Here is a 24,743-nt window from a genome sequence, read left to right as displayed (position 1 = left end):
TGGAACTGAATACTGTGCAGTCATCAGCGAACATCCCCATTTCTGACCTTATGATGGAGGGAAGGTCATTGATGAAGCAGCTGAAGATGGTTGGGCCTAGGACACTGCCCTGAGGAACTCCTGCAGCAATGCCCTGGGGCTGAGATGCTTGGCCTCCAACAACCACTACCATCTTCCTTTGTGCTAGGTATGACTCCAGCCACTGGAGAGTTTTCCCCCTGATTCCCATTGACTTCAATTTTACTAGGGCTCCTTGGTGCCACACTCGGTCAAATGCTGCCTTGATGTCAAGGGCAGTCACTCTCACCTCACCTCTGGAATTCAGCTCTTTTGTCCATGTTTGGACCAAGGCTGTAATGAGGTCTGGAGCCGAGTGGTCCTGGCGGAACCCAAACTGAGCATCGGTGAGCAGGTTATTGGTGAGTAAGTGCCGCTTGATAGCACTGTCGATGACACCTTCCATCACTTTGCTGATGATTGAGAGTAGACTGATGGGGCGGTAATTGGCCGGATTGGATTTGTCCTGCTTTTTGTGGACAGGACATACCTGGGCAATTTTCCACATTGTCGGGTGGATGCCAGTGTTGTAGCTGTACTGGAACAGCTTGGCTAGAGGCGCAGCTAGTTCTGGAGCACAAGTCTTCACCACTACAGCTGGGATGTTGTCAGGGCCCATAGCCTTTGCTGTATCCAGTGCACTCAGCCGTTTCTTGATATCATGTGGAGTGAATCGAATTGGCCGAAGACTGGCTTCCGTGATGGTGGGGAAATCGGGAGGAGGCTGAGATGGATTATCCACTCGGCACTTCTGGCTGAAGATGGTTGCAAACGCTTCAGCCTTGTCTTTTGCACTCACGTGCTGGACTCCGCCATCATTGAGAATGGGGATGTTTGCAGAGCCTCCTCCTCCCGTTAGTTGTTTAATTGTCCACCACCATTCACGACTGGATGTGGCAGGACTGCAGAGCTTTGATCTGATCCGTTGGTTGTGGAATCGCTTAGCTCTGTCTATAGCATGTTGCTTCCGCTGTTTAGAATGCATGTAGTCCTGAGATTTATATATAATCAATTAAACTATTGAATTATTTATATAATAAATTAAACAATTCATTAAAAATTAAACTATTGAATTATTTATATAATAAATTAAACTATTGAATCATTTATGTAATTAATTAAATTTGAATTATTTTTATCGTAAATAAAACAATTCATTTCAAAATAATCACAAGAATTATTTATAAAATAAATTAAACAATTCATTATAAATTAAGTTATTGAATTATTCATATAATCAATTAAACTATTGAATTATTTATGTAATTAATTAAATTTGAATTATGTTTATAAGAAATTAAACAATTCATTATAAATTAAACTATTGAATTATCTACATAATAAATTAAACTTTGAATTCTTTTTATAATAAATTGAACAATTCATTTTAAAATAATCACTTGAATTATATATAAAATAATTAAACCATTCATTATAAATTAAATTATTGAATTATTTGTGTAATAAATTAAACATTGAATTATTATTATAATAAATTAAAAATTCATTTTAAATAATCACTTGAATTATTTATAAAATAAATTAAACAATTCATTATCAATTAAACCATTGAATTATTTATGTAATAAATTAAACTATTGAATCATTAACATAATTAATTAAATTTGAATTATTTTTATAATAAATTAAACAATTCATTGTAAATTAAACAAGTGAATTATTTAAATAATAAATTGAACTATTGAATTATTTATATAATAAATTAAACTTTTAATTATTTTTAAATTGAATGAAACAATTCATTATAAATTAAACTATTGAATTATTTATATAATAAATGAAACAATTCATTGTTAATTAAACTATTGAATTATTTATATAATAAATTAAACACTTCATTATTAATTAAACTACTGAATTATGTTTATAATAAATTGAACTATTAAATTATTTATATAATAAATTAAACAAGTCATTATAAATTAAACCATTGAATTATTTATATAACCAATTAAACGATTGAATTATTTATAAAATTAATTAAATTTGAATTATTTTTATCATAAATTAAACAATTCATTATAAATTAAACTACTGAATTATGATTATAATAAATGGAACTATTAAATTATTTATATAATTAATTAAACTTTGAATTATTTTTATTATAAATTAATCAATTTATTTCAAACTAATCACTTGAAATATTTATAAAATAATTTAAACATTTCATTATAATTTAATCTATTGAATTATTTATATAATAAATTAAACAATTCATTGTTAATTAAACTATTGAATTATTTATATAATAAATTAAACTTTGAATTATTTATATAATAAATTAAACAATTCATTATAAATTAAACTATTGAATTATTTATATAATCAATTAAACTATTGAATTATTTATATAATAAATTAAACAATTCATTAAAAATTAAACTATTGAATTATTTATATCATAAATTAAACTTTGAATCATTTTTATAATAAATTAATCAATTTATTTTAAAATAATCACTTGAATTATTTTTAAATTAAATTAAACAATTCATTTTAAAATAATCACATGAATTATTTATAAAATAAATGAAACAATTCATTATAAATTAAACTATTGAATGATTTATATAATCAATTAAACTATTGAATTATTTATATAATAAATTAAACAATTCATTATAATTTAATCTATTGAATTATTTATATAATAAATTAAACAATTCATTGTTAATTAAACTATTGAATTATTTATATAATAAATTGAACTATTGAATTATTTATATGATAAAAAAACTTTGAATTATATTAATAATAAATTAAACAACTCATTTTTTAAAAATCACTTGAATTATTTATACAATAAATTAAACTATTGCGTTATAAATTAAATAATTGAATTAGTTATATAATAAATTAAACAATTCATTATAAATTAAACGATTGAATTATTTATATAATCAATTAAACTATTGAATTGTTTATATAATAAATAAAATTTGAATTATTTTTATAATAAATTAAACAATTCATTTTAAAATATTCACACGAATTATTTATAAAATAAATTAAACAATTCATTATCAATTAAACTATTGTATTATTTATATGATAAATTAAACTTTGAATTATTTTCATAATAAATTAAACAATTCATTTAGAAATAATCACTTGAATTATTTATGTAATAAATTACACAATCCATTATAAATTAACCTATTGAATTATTTATATAATAATTTAAACAATTCATTATCAATTAAACGACTGAATTATGTTGATAATAAATTAAACCACTGAATTATTTATATAATAAATTAAACTACTGCAATATTTATACAATAAATTAAACTTTGAGTTATATTTATAATAAATTAATCAATTTATTTTTAAATAATCACTTGAATTATTTATAAAATAAATTAACCAATTCATTATAAATTAAACTATTGAATTATTTATATAATAAATTAAACTATTGAATTGTTTATACAATTAATAAAATTTGAATTATTTTTATAATAAATTAAACAATTCATTTTAAAATATTCACATGAATTATTTGTAAAATAAATTAAACAATTCATTATAATTTAAACTACTGAATTATTTATATAATAAATTAAACAATTCATTATAAATTAAACTACTTAATTATGTTGATAATAAATTGATGCGACAGCATCAATACTCAACACCAACAACAGCCAATCTCCGGAAGCCATCCTACAACTCATCCGCTTCATCCTGGATCACAATGTCTTCACCTTCGATAACCAGTTCTTTACCCAAACACACGGAACAGCCATGGGGACCAAATTCGCACCCCAATACGCCAACATTTTCATGCACAAGTTCGAGCAGGACTTCTTCACTGCACAAGACCTCCAACCAACACTATACACCAGATACATCGACGACATTTTCTTTCTATGGACCCACGGCAAGGAATCACTAAAGAGACTACACGATAACATCAACAAGTTCCATCCCACCATCAAGCTCACCATGGACTACTCCTCAGAATCAGTTTCTTTCTTGGACACACGAATCTCCATCAAAGACGGGCACCTCAGCACCTCACTCTACCGCAAGCCCACGGACAACCTCACGATGCTCCACTTTTCCAGCTTCCACCCTAACCACGTCAAAGAGGCCATCCCCTATGGACAGGCCCTGCGAATACACAGGGTCTGCTCAGACGAGGAGGAACGCGATGGACACCTACAGACGCTGAAAGACGCCCTAGTAAGAACGGGATATGACGCTCGACTCATCGATCGACAGTTCCGACGGGCCACAGCAAAAAATCGCATAGACCTCCTCAGGAGACTAACACGGGACGCAACCAACAGAGTACCCTTTGTCGTCCAGTACTTCCCCGGAGCGGAGAAACTACGCCATGTTCTCCGCAGCATTCAACATGTCATCAATGAGGACAAACACCTCGCTATGGCCATCCCCACACCTCCACTACTCGCCTTTAAACAGCCACCCAACCTCAAACAGACCATCGTTCGCAGCAAACTACCTAGCTTTCAAGAGAACAGCGTCCACGACGCCACACAACCCTGCCACGGTAACCTCTGCAAGACATGCCAGATCATCGACACAGATACCACCATCACACGAGAGGACACCACCCACCAGGTGCATGGTTCATACTCCTGTGACTCAGCCAACGTTGTCTACCTCATACGTTGCAGGAAAGGATGCCCCAGAGCATGGTACATTGGCGAGACCATGCAGACGCTGCGACAACGGATGAACGGACACCGCGCAACAATCGCCAAACAGGAGGGTTCCCTCCCAGTCGGGGAACACTTCAGCAGTCATGGACATTCATCCACCGACCTTCGGGTAAGCGTACTCCAAGGCGGCCTTCGAGACACACGACAACGCAAAATCGTCGAGCAGAAATTGATAGCCAAGTTCCGCACCCATGAGGACGGCCTCAACCGGGATCTTGGGTTCATGTCACGCTACACGTTACCCCACCAGCGAACAAATGTTATCTGTTTTTAATATAATTGGTCATTTGCTGGCTCTCTCTGCCTTCCGGATGTTTCTGCCTCTCTCTGTGTTTTTTTTTCTCTGTTTTTTTTCCCTGTTTGTTTTTTTGTTGAATGTGTATTCGGAGGTTCTGCAGGTAACACCTCTCTGTCTGAACACGGTGATTGCCTTGGCAACGGGCAGTTGCAGGGGCAGTCTGTAAACACCATGTATTGTTCAATATGTATAAATGCGTAGGCTTCAAGGAGATCTTGAAACATTTGCCTGAGGAAGGAGAAAATCTCCGAAAGCTTGTGAATTTAAAATAAAATTGCTGGACTATAACTTGGTGTTGTAAAATTGTTTACGATAATAAATTGAACTATTGAATTATTTATATTATAAATTAATCAATTTATTTCAAAATAATCACTTGAAATATTTATAAAATAATTTAAACTATTCATTATAAATTAATCTATTGAATTATTTATAAAATAAATTATACCTTGAATTAATATTACAATAAATTAAACAATTCATTTAAAAATAATCACTTGAATTATTTGTGAAATACATTAAACAATTCATTATAAATTAAACTATTGAATTACTTATATAATAAATTAAACAATTCATTATAAATTAAACTATTGAATTATTTATATAATAAAAAAACTTTGAATTATATTAATAATAAATTAAACAACTCATTTTTAAAAAATCACTTGAATTATTTATATAATAAATTAAACTATTTCATTATAAATTAAATAATTGAATTATTTATGTAATAAATTAAACATTTCATTATAAATTAAACGATTGAATTATTTATATAATCAATTAAACTATTGAATTATTTATATAATTAATAAAATTTGAATTATTTTAAAATAAATTAAACAATTCATTATATATTAAACTATTGTATTATTTATATAATAAATTAAACTTTGAATTATTTTTATAATAAATTAATCAATTTATTTTAAAATAATCACTGTAATTATTGATAAAATAAATTATTAAACATTTCATTATAAATTAAACTATTGAACTATTTAAATAATAAATTAAACTATTGAATTATTTATATAATAAATTAAACTTTGAATTATTTTTATAATAAATTAAACAGTTCATTTTAAAATAATCACTTGAATTATTTATATAATAAATTAAGCAATGAATTATTAATTAAACTATTGAATTATTTATACAATAAATTAAACATTGTATTATTTTTATAATAAATTGAACAATTCATTTTAAAATAATGACATGAATTATTTATGAAATAAATTACACAATTCATTATTAATTAAACTACTGAATTATATTTATAATAAATTGAACAATTCATTATAAATTAAACTGTTTAATTATTTATACAATAAATTAAACTTTCAATTATTTTTATAATAAATTAAACAATTCATTTTAAAATAATCACTTGCATTATCTATATAAGAAATTAAACATTTCATTATAAATTAAACTGTTGAATTATTATAGCATAAATTAAACTGTGAATTATTTATATAATACATTCAACTTTGAATTATTTTTTATAATAAATTATTCTTATAATCAATTAAAGAATTCATTTCAAAATAATCACTTGAATTATTTATATAATAAATTAAACAATTCATTGTAAACTAAACTATCGAATTATTTATATAATAAATTAAACTTTGAATTATTTTTATAATAAATTAAACAATTCAGTTTAAAATAATCACTTGAATTATTCATATAATAAATGAAACAATTCATTATAAATTAAACTATTGAATTATTTATATAATAAATTAAACTATTGAATTGTTTATACAATTAATAAAATTTGAATTATTTTTATAATAAATTAAACAATTCATTTTAAAATATTCACATGAATTATTTGTAAAATAAATTAAACAATTCATTATAATTTAAACTACTGAATTATTTATATAATAAATTAAACTATTGCATTATAAATTAAATAATTGAATTATTTATATAATAAATTAAACAATTCATTATAAGTTAAACGATTGAATTATCTATATAATCAATTAAACTTTGAATTATTTGTATAATTAATAAAATTTGAATTATTTTTATAATAAATTAAACAATTAATTTTAAAATATTCACATGAATTATTTATAAAATAAATTAAACAATTCATTATAAATTAAACTATTGTATTATTTATATAATAAATTAAACTTTGAATTATTTTTGTCATAAGTTAAACCATTCATTGAGAAATAATCACTTGAATTATTTATATAATAAATTAAACAATCCATTATAAATTAACCTATTGAATTATTTATATAATAAATTAAACAATTCATTATAAATTAAACTACTTAATTATGTTGATAATAAATTGAACTATTGAATTATTTATATTATAAATTAATCAATTTATTTCAAAATAATCACTTGAAATATTTATAAAATAATTTAAACTATTCATTATAAATTAATCTATTCAATTATTTATATAATAAATTAAACAATTCATTATTAATTAAACAATTGAATTATTTATAAAATAAATTAAACAATTCATTTAAAAATAATCACTTGAATTATTTGTGAAATACATTAAACAATTCATTATAAATTAAACTATTGAATTACTTATATAATAAATTAAACAATTCATTATAAATTAAACTATTGAATTATTTATATAATAAAAAAACTTTGAATTATATTAATAATAAATTAAACAACTCATTTTTAAAAAATCACTTGAATTATTTATATAATAAATTAAACTATTTCATTATAAATTAAATAATTGAATTATTTATGTAATAAATTAAACATTTCATTATAAATTAAACGATTGAATTATTTATATAATCAATTAAACTATTGAATTATTTATATAATTAATAAAATTTGAATTATTTTAAAATAAATTAAACAATTCATTATATATTAAACTATTGTATTATTTATATAATAAATTAAACTTTGAATTATTTTTATAATAAATTAATCAATTTATTTTAAAATAATCACTGTAATTATTGATAAAATAAATTATTAAACATTTCATTATAAATTAAACTATTGAACTATTTAAATAATAAATTAAACTATTGAATTATTTATATAATAAATTAAACTTTGAATTATTTTTATAATAAATTAAACAGTTCATTTTAAAATAATCACTTGAATTATTTATATAATAAATTAAGCAATGAATTATTAATTAAACTATTGAATTATTTATACAATAAATTAAACATTGTATTATTTTTATAATAAATTGAACAATTCATTTTAAAATAATGACATGAATTATTTATGAAATAAATTACACAATTCATTATTAATTAAACTACTGAATTATATTTATAATAAATTGAACAATTCATTATAAATTAAACTGTTTAATTATTTATACAATAAATTAAACTTTCAATTATTTTTATAATAAATTAAACAATTCATTTTAAAATAATCACTTGCATTATCTATATAAGAAATTAAACATTTCATTATAAATTAAACTGTTGAATTATTATAGCATAAATTAAACTGTGAATTATTTATATAATACATTCAACTTTGAATTATTTTTTATAATAAATTATTCTTATAATCAATTAAAGAATTCATTTCAAAATAATCACTTGAATTATTTATATAATAAATTAAACAATTCATTGTAAACTAAACTATCGAATTATTTATATAATAAATTAAACTTTGAATTATTTTTATAATAAATTAAACAATTCAGTTTAAAATAATCACTTGAATTATTCATATAATAAATGAAACAATTCATTATAAATTAAACTATTGAATTATTTATATAATAAATTAAACTATTTAATTATTTATATAAGAAATTAAAATTTGAATTATTTATATAATAAATTAAACAATTCATTATGAATCAAACTATTGAATTATTTATATGATCAATTAAACAATTCATTATAAATTAAACTATTGAATTATTTGTATAATAAATTAAACTATTTGATTATTTAAATAATAAATTAAACTTTGAATGATTTTTTATAATAAATTAAACAATTCATTTTAAAATAATCACTTGAATTATTTATATGATACATTAAACATTTCATTATAAATTAATCTATTTAATTATTTATATAATAAATTAAACTTTCAATTATTTTTATAATAAATTAAACAATTCATTTTTAAATAATCACTTGTATTATTTATATAACTAATTAAACATTTCATTATCAATTAAACTGTTGAATTATTATACTATAAATTAAACTGTGAATTATTTATATAATAAATTAAACTCTGAATTATTTTTATAAAGATTAAACAATTCATTTTAAAATAATCACTTGAATTATTTATATAAAAAATTAAGATAATCATTATAAATTAAACTATTGAATTATTTATATATTAAATTAAACTTTGAATTATTTTTATAATAAATTAAAGAATTCATTTCAAAATAATCACTTGAATTATTTGTGAAATACATTAAACAATTCATTATAAATTAAACTATTGAATTATTTATATAATAAAAAAACTCTGAATTATATTAATAATAAATTAAACAACTCATTTTTAAAAAATCACTTGAATTATTTATATAATAAATTAAACTATTTCATTATAAATTAAATAATTGAATTATTTATGTAATAAATTAAACATTTCATTATAAATTAAACGATTGAATTATTTATATAATCAATTAAACTATTGAATTATTTATATCATTAATAAAATTTGAATTATTTATAAAATAAATTAAACAATTCATTATATATTAAACTATTGTATTATTTATATAATAAATTAAACTTTGAATTATTTTTATAATAAATTAATCAATTTATTTTAAAATAATCACTTGAATTATTTATATGATAAATTAAACTATTGAATTATTTATATAATAAATTAAACTTTGAATTATTTTGAGAATAAATTAATCAATTTATTTTAAAATAATCACTGTAATTATTGATAAAATAAATTATTAAACATTTCATTATAAATTAAACTATTGAACTATTTATATAATAAATTAAACTATTGAATTATTTATATAATAAATTAAACTTTGAATTACTTTTATAATAAATTAAACAGTTCATTTTAAAATAATCACTTGAATTATTTATATAATAAATTAAGCAATGAATTATTAATTAAACTATTGAATTATTTATACAATAAATTAAACATTGTATTATTTTTATAATAAATTGAACAATTCATTTTAAAATAATGACATGAATTATTTATGAAATAAATTACACAATTCATTATTAATTAAACTACTGAATTATATTTATAATAAATTGAACAATTCATTATAAATTAAACTTTCAATTATTTTTATAATAAATTAAACAATTCATTTTAAAATAATCACTTGCATTATTTATATAAGAAATTAAACATTTCATTATAAATTAAACTGTTGAATTATTATAGCATAAATTAAACTGTGAATTATTTATATAATACATTCAACTTTGAATTATTTTTTATAATAAATTATTCTTATAATCAATTAAAGAATTCATTTCAAAATAATCACTTGAATTATTTATATAATAAATTAAACAATTCATTGTAAACTAAACTATCGAATTATTTATATAATAAATTAAACTTTGAATTATTTTTATAATAAATTAAACAATTCAGTTTAAAATAATCACTTGAATTATTCATATAATAAATGGAACAATTCATTATAAATTAAACTATTGAATTATTTATATAATAAATTAAACTATTGAATTATTTATATAATAAATTAAACTTTGAATTATTTTGAGAATAAATTAATCAATTTATTTTAAAATAATCACTGTAAATATTGATAAAATAAATTATTAAACATTTCATTATAAATTAAACTATTGAACTATTTATATAATAAATTAAACTATTGAATTATTTATATAATAAATTAAACTTTGAATTATTTTTATAATAAATTAAACAGTTCATTTTAAAATAATCACTTGAATTATTTATATAATAAATTAAGCAATGAATTATTAATTAAACTATTGAATTATTTATACAATAAATTAAACATTGTATTATTTTTATAATAAATTGAACAATTCATTTTAAAATAATGACATGAATTATTTATGAAATAAATTACACAATTCATTATTAATTAAACTACTGAATTATATTTATAATAAATTAAACAATTCATTATGAATCAAACTATTGAATTATTTATATGATCAATTAAACAATTCATTATAAATTAAACTATTGAATTATTTATATAATACATTAAACTATTTGATTATTTATATAATAAATTAAACTTTGATTTTTTTAATAAATTAAACAATTCATTTTAAAATAATCACTTGAATTATTTATATGATACATTAAACATTTCATTATAAATTAATCTATTTAATTATTTATATAATAAATTAAACTTTCAATTATTTTTATAATGAATTAAACAATTCATTTTTAAATAATCACTTGTATTATTTATATAACTAATTAAACATTTCATTATCAATTAAACTGTTGAATTATTATACTATAAATTAAACTGTGAATTATTTATATAATAAATTAAACTTTGAATTATTCATATAATAAATGAAACAATTCATTATAAATTAAACTATTGAATTATTTATATAATAAATTAAACAATTCATTATGAATCAAACTATTGAATTATTTATATGATCAATTAAACAATTCATTATAAATTAAACTATTGAATTATTTATATAATAAATTAAACTTTGATTTTTATAATAAATTAAACAATTCATTTTAAAATAATCACTTGAATTATTTATATGATACATTAAACATTTCATTATCAATTAAACTGTTGAATTATTATACTATAAATTAAACTGTGAATTATTTATATCATAAATTAAACTCTGAATTATTTTTATAATAAATTAAACAATTCATTTTAAAATAATCACTTGAATTATTTATATAAAAAATTAAGATAATCATTATAAATTAAACTATTGAATTATTTATATATTAAATTAAACTTTGAATTATTTTTATAATAAATTAAAGAATTCATTTCAAAATAATCACTTGAATTATTTATATTAAATTAAACAATTCATTATAAACTAAACGATTGAACTATTTGTGTAATAAATTAAACAATTTAATTATTTATATAATAAATTAAACTTTGAATTATTTTTATTGTAAAGTAAACAATTTATTTTAAAATAATCACTTGAATTATTCATATAATAAATTAAACAATTCATGATAAATTAAACTATTGAATTATTATACAATAAATTAAACTTTGAATTATTTTTATAATAAATTGAACAATTCATTTTAAAATATTCACTTGAATTATTTATATAATATATTGAGCAATTCATTATAAATTAAACTATTGAATGATTTATATAATAAATTAAACTTTGAATTATTTTAATAATAAATTCAGCAATTCATTTTTAAATAATCAGTTGAATTATTTGTAAAATAAATTAAACAATTCATTTTAAATTAAACTACTGATTTATTATACAATAAATTAAACTTTGAATTATTCTTATAATAATTTAAATAATTCATTTTAAAATAATCACTTGAATTATTTATATAATAAATTAAGCAATTAATTATTAATTTAACTATTGAATTATTTATACAATAAATTAAACATTGTATTGTTTTTATAATAAATTGAACAATTCATTTTAAAATAATGACATGAATTATTTATGAAATAAGTTAAACAATTCATCATTAATTAAACTACTAAATTATTTATATAATAAATTAAACTTTGAATTATTTTTATTATAAATTAATCAATTTATTTCAAAATAATCACTTGAAATATTTATAAAATAATTTAAACTATTCATTATAAATTAATCTATTGAATTATTTATATAATAAATTAAACAATTCATTATAAACTAAACAATTGAATTATTTGTGTAATAAATTAAACAATTTAATTATTTATATCATAAATTAAAATTTGAATTATTTTTATTGTCAAGTAAACAATTTATTTTAAAATAATCACTTGAATTATTCACATAATAAATTAAACAATTCATTATAAATTAAACTATTGAATTATTTATATAATAAATTAAACAATTAATTATTAATTTAGCTATTGAATTATTTATATAATAAATTAAACTATTGAATTATTTATAAAATAAATTATACCTTGAATTAATATTACAATAAATTAAACAATTTATTTTAAAATAATCACTTGAATTATTCATATAATAAATTAAACAATTCATTATAAATTAAACTATTGAATTATTTATATAATAAATTAAACTATTGAATTATTTATATAATAAAAAAACTTTGAATTATATTAATAATAAATTAAACAACTCATTTTTTAAAAATCACTTGAATTATTTATATAATAAATTAAACTTTGAATTATTTTTATAATAAATTAAACAGTTCATTTTAAAATAATCACTTGAATTATTTATATAATAAATTAAGCAATTACTTATTACTTAAACTATTGAATTATTTATACAATAAATTAAACATTGTATTATTTTTATAATAAATTGAACAATTCATTTTAAAATAATGACATGAATTATTTATGAAATAAATTACACCATTCATTATTAATTAAACTACTGAATTATATTTATAATAAATTGAACAATTCATCTTAAATTAAACTGTTTAATTATTTATACAATAAATTAAACTTTCAATTATTTTTATAATAAATTAAACAATTCATTTTAAAATAATCACTTGCATTATTTATATAAGAAATTAAACATTTCATTATAACTTAAACTGTTGAATTATTATAGCATAAATTAAACTGTGAATTATTTATATAATACATTCAACTTTGAATTATTTTTTATGATAAATTATTCTTATAATCAATTAAAGAATTCATTTCAAAATAATCACTTGAATTATTTTTATAATAAATTAAACAATTCAGTTTAAAATAATCACTTGAATTATTCATACAATAAATGAAACAATTCATTTTAAATTAAACTATTGAATTATTTATATAATAAATTAAACTATTTAATTATTTATATAAGAAATTAAAATTTGAATTATTTATATAATAAATTAAACAATTCATTATGAATCAAACTATTGAATTATTTATATGATCAATTAAACAATTCATTATAAATTAAACTATTGAATTATTTATATAATAAATTAAACTATTTGATTATTTATATAATAAATTAAACTTTGAATGATTTTTATAATAAATTAAACAATTCATTTTAAAATAATCACTTGAATTATTTATATGATACATTAAACATTTCATTATAAATTAATCTATTTAATTATTTATATAATAAATTAAACTTTCAATTATTTTTATAATAAATTAAACAATTCATTTTTAAATAATCACTTGTATTATTTATATAACTAATTAAACATTTCATTATCAATTAAACTGTTGAATTATTATACTATAAATTAAACTGTGAATTATTTATATAATAAATTAAACTCTGAATTATTTTTATAATAAATTAAACAATTCATTTTAAAATAATCACTTGAATTATTTATATAATAAATTAAACAATTCATTATAAATTTAACGATTGAATTGTTTATGTAATAAATTAAACTATTTATTGATGTATGTAATTAGTTAATCTTTGAATTATTTTTATCATAAAATAAACAATTCATTTTAAAGTAATCACTTAAATTATTTATATAATATATTAAGCAATTCATTATAAATTAAACCATTGAATTATTTGTATAATGAATTAAACTATTTAATTATTTATATGATAAATTAAACTTTGAATTATTTTTATAATAAATTGAACAATTCATTGTAAAATAATCACTTGAATTATTTATATAAAAAATTAAGATAATCATTATAAATTAAACTATTGAATTATTTATATATTAAATTAAACTTTGAATTATTTTTATAATAAATTAAAGAATTCATTTCAAAATAATCACTTGAATTATTTATATTAAATTAAACAATTCATTATAAACTAAACGATTGAATTATTTGTGTAATAAATTAAACAATTTAATTATTTATGTAATAAATTAAACTTTGAATTATTTTTATTGTAAAGTAAACAATTTATTTTAAAATAATCACTTGAATTATTCATATAATAAATTGAACAATTCATTATAAATTAAACTATTGAATTATTATACAATAAATTAAACTTTGAATTATTTTTATAATAAATTGAACAATTCATTTTAAAATATTCACTTGAATTATTTATATAATATATTGAGCAATTCATTATAAATTAAACTATTGAATGATTTATATAATAAATTAAACTTTGAATTATTTTTATTATAAATTAAGCAATTTATTTTTAAATAATCACTTGAATTATTTGTATAATAAATTAAACAATTCATTTTAAATTAAACTACTGAATTATTATACAATAAATTAAACTTTGAATTATTCTTATAATAATTTAAATAATTCATTTTAAAATAATCACTTGAATTATTTATATAATAAATTAAACTATTCTTTATCAATTAAACTATTGAATTATTTATATAATAAATTAAACTTTGAATTATTTTTATAATAAATTAAACAATTCATTATAAATTAAACTATTGAATTATTTATGTGATAAATTAAGTTTTGAATGACTGAATCCCCTTGATTTATTTCTGGGCTCGATGAGGTATAATTCTCGATTCCAGGTTCATACCCCAGAGAAGCCCAAATTTAGCCCTAGAATTTTGATCTTGACCTGCGGTTCAAACTTTTGTAAAGAGGGAAAAGATGTCCCCAAATTACTCCACCTGAATCTCAAGTGCTTCCGGGTGAAGTTCAGTTCAAACAATCTGGACTTTACAGGCACCTCAATGACCTACACTTTCATTGAACGAGCTTTCTTTGCAATTGCATTCCACCTTGAAACTGCTCTGGTCTTTCATCTCACTGAAGTAGAGTGTTGCCGCTTTGTATCTGTGAGCATATCGGTGACGAGTTTAGCTTTGATATTGGTCGCTTACAAATTTGAAGATCTCGTCAAGTTCAGGGAAAAGAAACTTAGAATCAAATTGTCCCTGTAAGTGATGAATTGCAGGGATTGGTGCTCGAAGCAGATCTGGAAAATGCGCAGTGCGGTCGATCAGGAGTTCCAAATCCAACCTCTCGCCACTCGGCGATCATATTGACTGAGCTTTTCTCTGGCCCAGTGTCACCGCGCTGAAATCGAGTATTTCTCCGGCATGTTTCTCTTAACTTCACAGTTGCTGGTTTAAGAGTGAAGACCGGCTCGTTGGATTTTCACTCCTGCAAGTTTCAACCATTCATTTTGGAGAAGTAAACTGACAGTAGACAGCTGTTATATTGGTCGCGGCAACCTCAAGATTTAGCTCGGTGAATTACTGGTTTAGCAGGTGACCTCTTCACTCGATGGTGCTATTGGTTTTATTGATTCGAGCCCTTATTTTATTTTTGCTGAGGATGCATCGCCTCAAAGTTCTAGGGTTTCAATGTGTGTTTTGTCTGCAAGAAAATGTACCGTGATCATTGCCGGCTGAGCAGGGCTGATATTCCACCATTTACCCTGTGGACTAAAAATGTGATCGGATTGCAGGCACATGAAACTTGCAAAGGAATGGAACATTGGCTTCACGTAAATCACAAATCATCTTGACAGACAAGGTCCCGAAAGGCTAATTCGCTGTGACATGGAGATTTCTGTAGTGAGCGAGACCAGACTGTTTCTATGTTCAGAGAATAAATGGCGCACCTTTTAAGTTGGTAAAAGCAAAACGGTGGGCATTTTTGTCACAGCCCGATGCCTTTCGTGTTGTATCAATTGTCCCTCGTTGCGATACTTTCATTTTGATCGCATAACCAGTTAGGGCGTTCCCTTGATAAACGGCGACAATTGCTTGTTATTGATAAATTTAACAACGGCTGAACCAGATTCCTGGGGCTCGAATTTAGCAGGCCTGCGGGTTCCCAGCGGGTGGTCCTCCGGGAGCGTGGTCAACACGCTCGGCGAAATTAGTGGGTTGCCCGCGCGATCGTAGCAGGCTACACACTAATAGGAATCAATGACCTGCTCGTCCGGGGTCCACGGCGCTGGTCTGCGCGTGGGGCGGGCTGCGCATGCGCAGTACGATCTGTCAGCTGGAGGCTCTCTAGTTAAAGGGGCAGTCCTCCACTGACAGATGCTGCAACCAATGGGACAAATTGCAGCATGGAGCAGCCCAGGGGGAAGGCTGCTCCCAGTTTAATGATGCCTCACCCCAGGTATCATCAGATGGGGTGAGGAGGAGGGGGAGGACACAGATCTTCCCCCCGGCGGGCGGGAGGAAGCGGCCTGCCTCTGCCACCAAGAAGGCCTGGCTCGAGGTGGCAGAGGGGGTCACCTGTGCCACCAACATATCGCCCACCTGCATACAGTGCAGGAGGCGCTGCAATGACCGCAGTAGGTCAGCCACAGTGAGAACACGAAGTCTTTCCCCTACACTCCGTCTGCCACAACACTGCCCCCACCCCAAATCTCCTTCGGCACCGCCAACACTACTCTGTCACATCACCCTTCATACCACTCAAACCCCATCCTCATCTTACCTCCACCTACTCACCTCGCCAGTACTCATCCTGCCACTAACACGCAACCCAATCCTCATACAATCTCATTGCTCCATCCCATACTCAACCTCTCGTGCATCTCCCTCACAGCCAGCCTCACTCAACCTGCCACCACCTGTGCTGCAGCCACAGGGCATGCATCACATATGTGCAGTAGGCAGCGTAAGGCAAACGTGTCGTGAGCATGAAGGGGGTGCACAAGGGTGTCTGAGGGTTTGTCCTGGGTGTTGAATTTCAGAGCAACAAACAGCACACATTATATTGACACCACCACTGCCATGTCTCCGCGAATCCTGTCCGTTGTGTCCAATAATGCCCGCTCCTGGGTATCACTATGAGGACCCACCACTGATGCCACCCATCGTGTTACTGCAGAGTAGGTGCAGGTGTATTTGCAGGGCTCTTCCGCGCAGACGACTGAGAGACATCGGCGGTGTAGCCGGCTGCACCCTGGAAGGATGTGGAGGAGAAGTTGTGAAGATCTGTGTCCTCCCCCTCCTCCTCACCCCATCTGATGATACCTGGGGCGACAGGTAAGCAGTTGGTGCTGGGGCCAGCCAGGAGCAGCTCGGCATGAAAGAGCCTGCAGATCTCCACGACTACATGTCGAGCGAATCTGCGCCTCCATGTGCACTGCTGCTCGGAGAGGTCCGGGGAGCTGCGCCTCGGTCTGTGGACCCTGCGGCGAGGGTAGTGCCCTCTGCGATGCGTCTCTCCCAGCGGTAGCCCTCCCTCCTGCTGTGCAGGTGGGCATGCAACAACACCGTGTTGGGGGGCTCCACGTCTCTGCGGCGGACGGTGTGGACTGCGAGGCTGCTGGGGCTGGTCATGCTGTTCATCCTCCGAGGGTGTCCACACACCACCCATCTGGCAGGTGTTGGTGGGTGGTGTGTGGTTCCTCGCACTAGGGCTGCGGTTTCGTGTCGGTGTGTCCTCTGGCTTGGCGGGGGGTGGTGGAAGGCAGGGGTTGCCCTATGTGACGCGGTGGCCTCCTGCGTGGGTCAGGGCTCTCCCCCGTGGAGTGCACCTTGGCACCTGCCACAGGCTGCTGGCTGCAACACGCCTGGTTGGAGAGAGACTGTTTCCCCCAGTGTGTGAAACTCACTGCCTTGAACCTAAAATCCCACACTTCCTCTTTTGACAGCTGATTCAGCTCATTAACTGACCTCAACAAGCGAGGTAAGTACACTCAAGTGGAACCCCGCTGGCTTTAATTGCCTGCGGGATTCCCACCAGCGGGGCTTGCGCGCGCAGCCCCGCACGTCAGCGCGGTACCCGAAAGTGGGCGGGATTTCGGCGCGATCCGGTCACGTGACCGGATATGGGGATTTCCGGGCTCCCCACCCCCCGCTGGAAACCCGCAGGTCACCCGACGCGAAAATCGAGCCCCATGTTTCCACAAACAATGCTCCATCCTTTATTTCCGGAAAAGTAACACTGATACTGGACAATTAAATTTCTGTGGCTGCAACATTAAAGTTTTGCTCGGTGACACGCTGCTTTAGCGTATCTTGCAAAAAAAGGCATCGGATGTTTTCTGTGGTGCAATCGGTTGGTGCGTTCACCTATTAATCGCTAAGGTTGGTGGTTCGAGCCCACCCACTGGACGAAAGTTGCGTTCTTTCTTCCGCACTTTCGGATTCATTGCCTCATTCTGATAGCCCTGGAACCGAGGCCAGGTTTTATTTCCTCATCTGCAGTAACTGGAAGCCTTTGAATAGTTCCGGTCTCATTTCAAGTTTTCGAATGTGTGATTTGGCTGCAAGAAAACACTCTGTGAACAATGTCATCTGAGTCTGCCATAATTTACACTGCGGTCGGATATCAGACACTTCAAAAAAACAGTGAAATGTTTGTGTGGATGGGATTCTCTGCCTGACCATCGCCACCGATCCTTCTCTGTCGCCTTCCTAAATAGAGCGCAGTAAATGTGTCCCTGTGAAATGAGCTCCTGGACAGTAATACGGAAATTAGTTTGGCTGAGGGATTATGTCCCTAACACGACTTTCCGACCATCAACTTTCCGTAGTGTAGTGGTTATCACGTTCGCCGAACACGCGAAAAGTCTCCAGTACAAAACCAAGCGGAAACATTTTGAAACCTTGTTCCATTTAAAATGAGTAAATATTTAACGATTCACACTGCTGATTAAATGTGAACAAAGTCCATATCTCCCAGCCCTGTTATTGCAGTCCGCTGGGAGCAGGCGATGAAAGCCAGTGTGACATTGGGGGTGAAGGCTGCTTCAAACACTCTCTCACACCCGGTGGGACCTGGCGGAGATTTGATAAGCCCTGGTTATTCAACCAAAGTAGGATAAATGAAACGGTATTTGAGAAACATTCATATATATCAAAACATCCAGGATCCTGTCTTCAGAGTGCGTGGCGCAAAGGTCTGTCTCCAGATCAAAAGGCTGCGTATTCACATCACATCGGGGTCACTGTTTCTTTCACCGCTCACATGAGACTGGATAATTCCCGAATGAAGGTTTTCATTGCTTTTTCACAAAAAAAAACAGAAGTTTGCTCTGAACCCTGACTCAGTACCTACCCAGTGGCAGGGAGGGAAGCGCCTGATACCCTCATTTATTTCATGCAACAAACAGACACGAACACTGGTATTGATTCAAAATCGACCTGCAGATGGACACACACAGAAAAAAGACAACCACAGAAACAGACAGCAACGAGTGCATATATATATGTGTATATATATATATATATATATATATAAATCGTCTGACTACATTGTACTCCGTTAAACGCGATATATATATCGTAGTAAAATGTGTTCAGACGATGTGCTCGGTGAACTTGCTTCAGCTTCTGAAATGTACTTGTCCATCCTTCAGAGCTCACGGGAAATACATTTTTGCCTTTCCAAAAAAGACGCGAAAAGCAGAGACATGTTTTGTTTTCAACACGGCTGGTGAAATGGCCGGACTATCCTAAAAATCACTTAGTGCAAATTTAAAATCACGGTTCCTATTCATTTAGGTCTGAATGAACTAATACTAAAAACGTCAGTCAGCGCCCGCGGTGAGACAGTGTCCAAATTGTGAGGAAGTTGTTTGCTATGAAGTTACCGCTGGGCTAAAGCTGACGCCGTTTAAAGAGCCCGAACCCACTGAATGTAAAGGATAAGCTCATAACCAGCAGGTCCCATCAACGTCAAACACCTCCTTTCTTGTTCAATGGAGGGAGCAGAGGCGTGTGCATCATCAGACGCCAGCAACTTTAAGAAATAGAACAGACAAAGGCACAGATGCAAGTTCCAAATCTTTTCATTGCAAAGTTATTTCACTTTACTTGAAGGACGACTAACCGTGAGGCTGAAAACAGGTCCCAGATGATTTACGTTCACGCGTGACTTATTTTCCAATGTTTGTCCGTCAGGTTTGCAATTCAATTTGTATTGGATATTGAAGATATTCCAATTTCAGGATGATTGCACAACATACCACGTGTAAAGCAACCATCTTGATCACTTCAATCATCACCACTTTCAATATTGTTTTTCTGAACTCACAGTTTTCACAAGTGAATTGGATAAACGCTTTGATGGAAACATTTTCAGGGCGATGGGGAAACAGCAGGCGAGTGGGATTATCTGGACAGCTCTGTCAGAGAGCTGGCACAAGCACGATGGGCCGAATGGCATCCGAATGGCGCTGTCTTATTCTATGATTCAATTAATAGATCAATTTCCGCCTTTCTCTGAGCCTCCCTAAATCGTATCCCTGTGAAATGAGCTCCTGAACAGTAATTCGGAAATTAGCGTGGCTGAGCGGTTTAAAACTGATTATGCACCGAATAGGAAATTTCCTCTCTCAATTTGATCAGTTGATTAATTATCTCCCCCTTTCGATCTTAAATGTCTTTACATATTTTTTTGATCTCTTCTTCTACTGTCATGCCCACAAAATTAGTGTCCCTGGTAAATACTGAAGCAAAGTGATTATTTAATATTTCTGCCATTTCGCTGTCATTGCCTGTGAGTTTGTCGTGTATATCCCTAGGTGGCCCTATTCCTGTCCTAAATTTACTTTGTCTGTTAACGTGTCCAGAATACTTTGCGTTTTTGATATTCCTTTTTGCCTTTCTAATAGTTTGTTCGACTTCTTTCCCAGTCTTCTCTCATTCCCATTTGTCACCTCTCCTTCATTGTCTATTGTGTGCCTTTTTCAATAGTTTCAATTTTGCCCGTATTTCTTTATTCATCCCTGGTGTCTCATTTCTGGCTAGTTTGTTCTTGCATTTTAGTGGGATATATTTCTCCTGGACTTTTTTCATCACCGTTTTAAATGATTCCCAATGCTGTTCTATTTCTTTGTCCAGGTCATTAATATGTCAAACATTTCACCGTTCAAAACTTCTCAAGTCACATATCCATGACAAAGCCAGTTGCTTTTGTGGGAGGAGCAAATCGACTTGGTCGAAAAATCAGCTGCAGCCCAATCCACAAATAAAATATTTCCATGGAGCAGGATAAATAAGAAACGTCGGAAGGGGGATTCGAACCGATTCCTCGAGAAAAAACTGCGACCAGAAGGCTGCGCCATAGATCACTCGGTCATCATGATTAGCAATCGATTGCTTCATTCTCCATCATTTCTGCACTGTTCGCCAGTGAAGGCAGCATAAATGTTTAAAATGGCACTCGCCCAACGTGGGGCTCGCACTCACGACCCTGAGATTAAAAGTCTCATGCTCTACCGATTGAGCTAGCCGGGCTTAAGTGCACTTAGCCGCCTTATCTGTTATTGTAGCAAGCACAAGAATCCATTTCCAAATTATTGGAATCAATTTTGAGGGACAGGATAAACTGTCACTTCGAAAGGCATTATTGAGACCGCACCTGGAATACTGCATACAGTTTTGGTCTCCATACTTAAGAAAAGACATACTTGCTTTCGAGGCAGTACAAAGAAGGTTCACTCGGTTAATCCCGGGAATGAGGGGGCGGACATATGAGGAGAGGTTGAGTAGATTGGGACTCTACTCGTTGGAGTTCAGAAGAATGAGAGGCGATCTTATTGAAACATATAAGATTGTGAAGGGGCTTGATCGGGTGGATGCGGTCAGGATGTTCCCAAGGATGGGTGAAACTAGAACTAGGGGGCATAATCTTAGAATAAGGGGCTGCTCCTTCAAAACTGAGATAAGGAGAAACTTCTTCACTCAGAGGGTGGTAGGTCTGTGGAATTTGCTGCCCCAGGAAGCTGTGGAAGCTACATCATGAAATAAATTTAAAACAGAAATAGACAGTTTCCTAGAAGTAAAGGGAATTAGGGGTTACGGGGAGCGGGCAGGAAATTGGACATGATTTTAGATTTGAGGTTAGGACCAGATCAGCCATGATCTTATTGAATGGCGGAGCAGGCTCGAGGGGCCGATTGGCCTACTCCTGCTCCTATTTCTTATGTTCTTATGACTCATCAAGGACAGTCAGCACGGATTTGTTGAGGGGAGTTCGTGTCTGCCTAACTTGATTGAATTTTTCGAGGAAATAATAAGGAGGATCGATGAGGGGAGCGCAATTGATGTCGTCTGCATGGATTTTAGCAAGTCTTTTGAGAAGTTCCCACATCGCAGATTGGTCAAAAAAGTAAAGGCCCATGGATCCAAAATTGGCTCAATGGCAGCAAGCAAAGTGTCAAGGTCGACGGGTGTTTTTGCGGCTGGAAGGCTGTTTCCAGTGGGGTGCCACAGGGCTCAATACTAGGTCCTTTGCTTTTTGAGGTATACATTAACGATTTGGACTTAAACCGGTGGAAGCAGCATAAAAGTTTAAAACGGTACTCGCCCAACGTGGGCCTCAAACCCACCACCCTGAGATCTTATGCTTTCACAATGAGCGTCGCCGTACATCAATTTCCTCCTGCTCAAATTTATCTGTTTATTGAAGTAAAAGGAAGAGTTCTTAAAGAAAAAGTGAAGCAGCTGCTGTCTGGATCTCTTGCTGTAATTGAAACAACACATGCCAAGTAAGAGCAGAGAGAGGACACCATTCAGTTACCCATTATGTTGAATGGGATGTTATCGGTTTCCGTAGTGGAGCGGTTATCACGTTTGTTTGACACGCGAAAAGTCCCAGTTCAATCGCGGGCAGAAAAGTTATGTTCGAAACACCCGGACCGATTTTCTTCTCCTGCCAAAAAGGGAGACAGTGGCTCCTCCCTTATTCTTAAAGCTGCACCTTTTACTTCATTAAACAGAAAACTTTGAGTGAGAGAAAATTGATTCACAATGACGCTCATTTCAAGTTTTATTCCCTTTTAATCTGGAAGGATACATTGGCTTTGGACAGAGTGGCTTTTGAAAGAAGTTGGTCGGGTGGGATCGACAAACCTTTTCCGCTGGTGGGGGACAAGGGAACCGAACCAATCATCTCCCAAGTGCTCCTGAATTCAAAGGTCCAATGGGAAACCGACCAACAAAAGCCCTTTCATTGACCGTGGAGGTGAAGACACTTTTCTGATGACAAAGCGCTCAATCTATTTCTCTTGTTTATTTCCCGGTGTTTCCGGATACTGTCTGCATCTCTGTCCTATGTTTATCTCAGTATGCGTCCACCTGCAGGGTGGTTTTTGAACGAAGACGTGTGTTTGTCTTGTGTTTGTTACATTAAATAAATGGGGGCATCAGGTGCTTCCCTCCCTGACACGGGGGGACCAGAGGCAGACTTTAGAGCAGGGTTCTGTTAATTGTGAAGACGCAAAGAAAACATTAATTGCGGAATTATACAAACCAGCTCTAAATAAAGAGTGGAAACGCGAAGTGATTTGCACACATCACCTTCCAATCTGGAGTAAGACACGCTACCGTTGCGCCATGAGACCGGGGTGCTCTTATCGCTGTTTGTTTATATGAATGTTTATCAAGCACCGCTTTATTTCACCAATCTTGGTGGAATGGGTTGGCTTTCAAATCCCCGCCCACTTTTACCGGATGTTAGGCAGCATCAGAAGTTGCCTTCACCTGTCAGCGGCAGCACGGCGCTCGCTTCCATCGCCTGCTGTCAGCCGACTGCAGCAAATCCAATTATACTCATC

At 28.7% G+C, this 24,743-nt stretch overlaps 1 non-coding gene across 1 annotated transcript; it reads right to left on the bottom strand.

Annotated features, from left to right (window-relative positions):
• Positions 1-22,349: 22,349 nt before the first annotated feature.
• trnak-uuu (transfer RNA lysine (anticodon UUU)) lies at positions 22,350-22,422 on the bottom strand. The gene has a single exon. It is a non-coding gene; the product is annotated as a tRNA-Lys (tRNA).
• Between the last annotated feature and the right edge of the window lie 2,321 nt (positions 22,423-24,743).

This window comes from Heptranchias perlo, unplaced genomic scaffold (assembly GCF_035084215.1).
Source record: "Heptranchias perlo isolate sHepPer1 unplaced genomic scaffold, sHepPer1.hap1 HAP1_SCAFFOLD_76, whole genome shotgun sequence".
Lineage (NCBI taxonomy): Eukaryota > Metazoa > Chordata > Chondrichthyes > Hexanchiformes > Hexanchidae > Heptranchias > Heptranchias perlo.
This window is presented reverse-complemented; position numbering and strand designations above follow the sequence as displayed.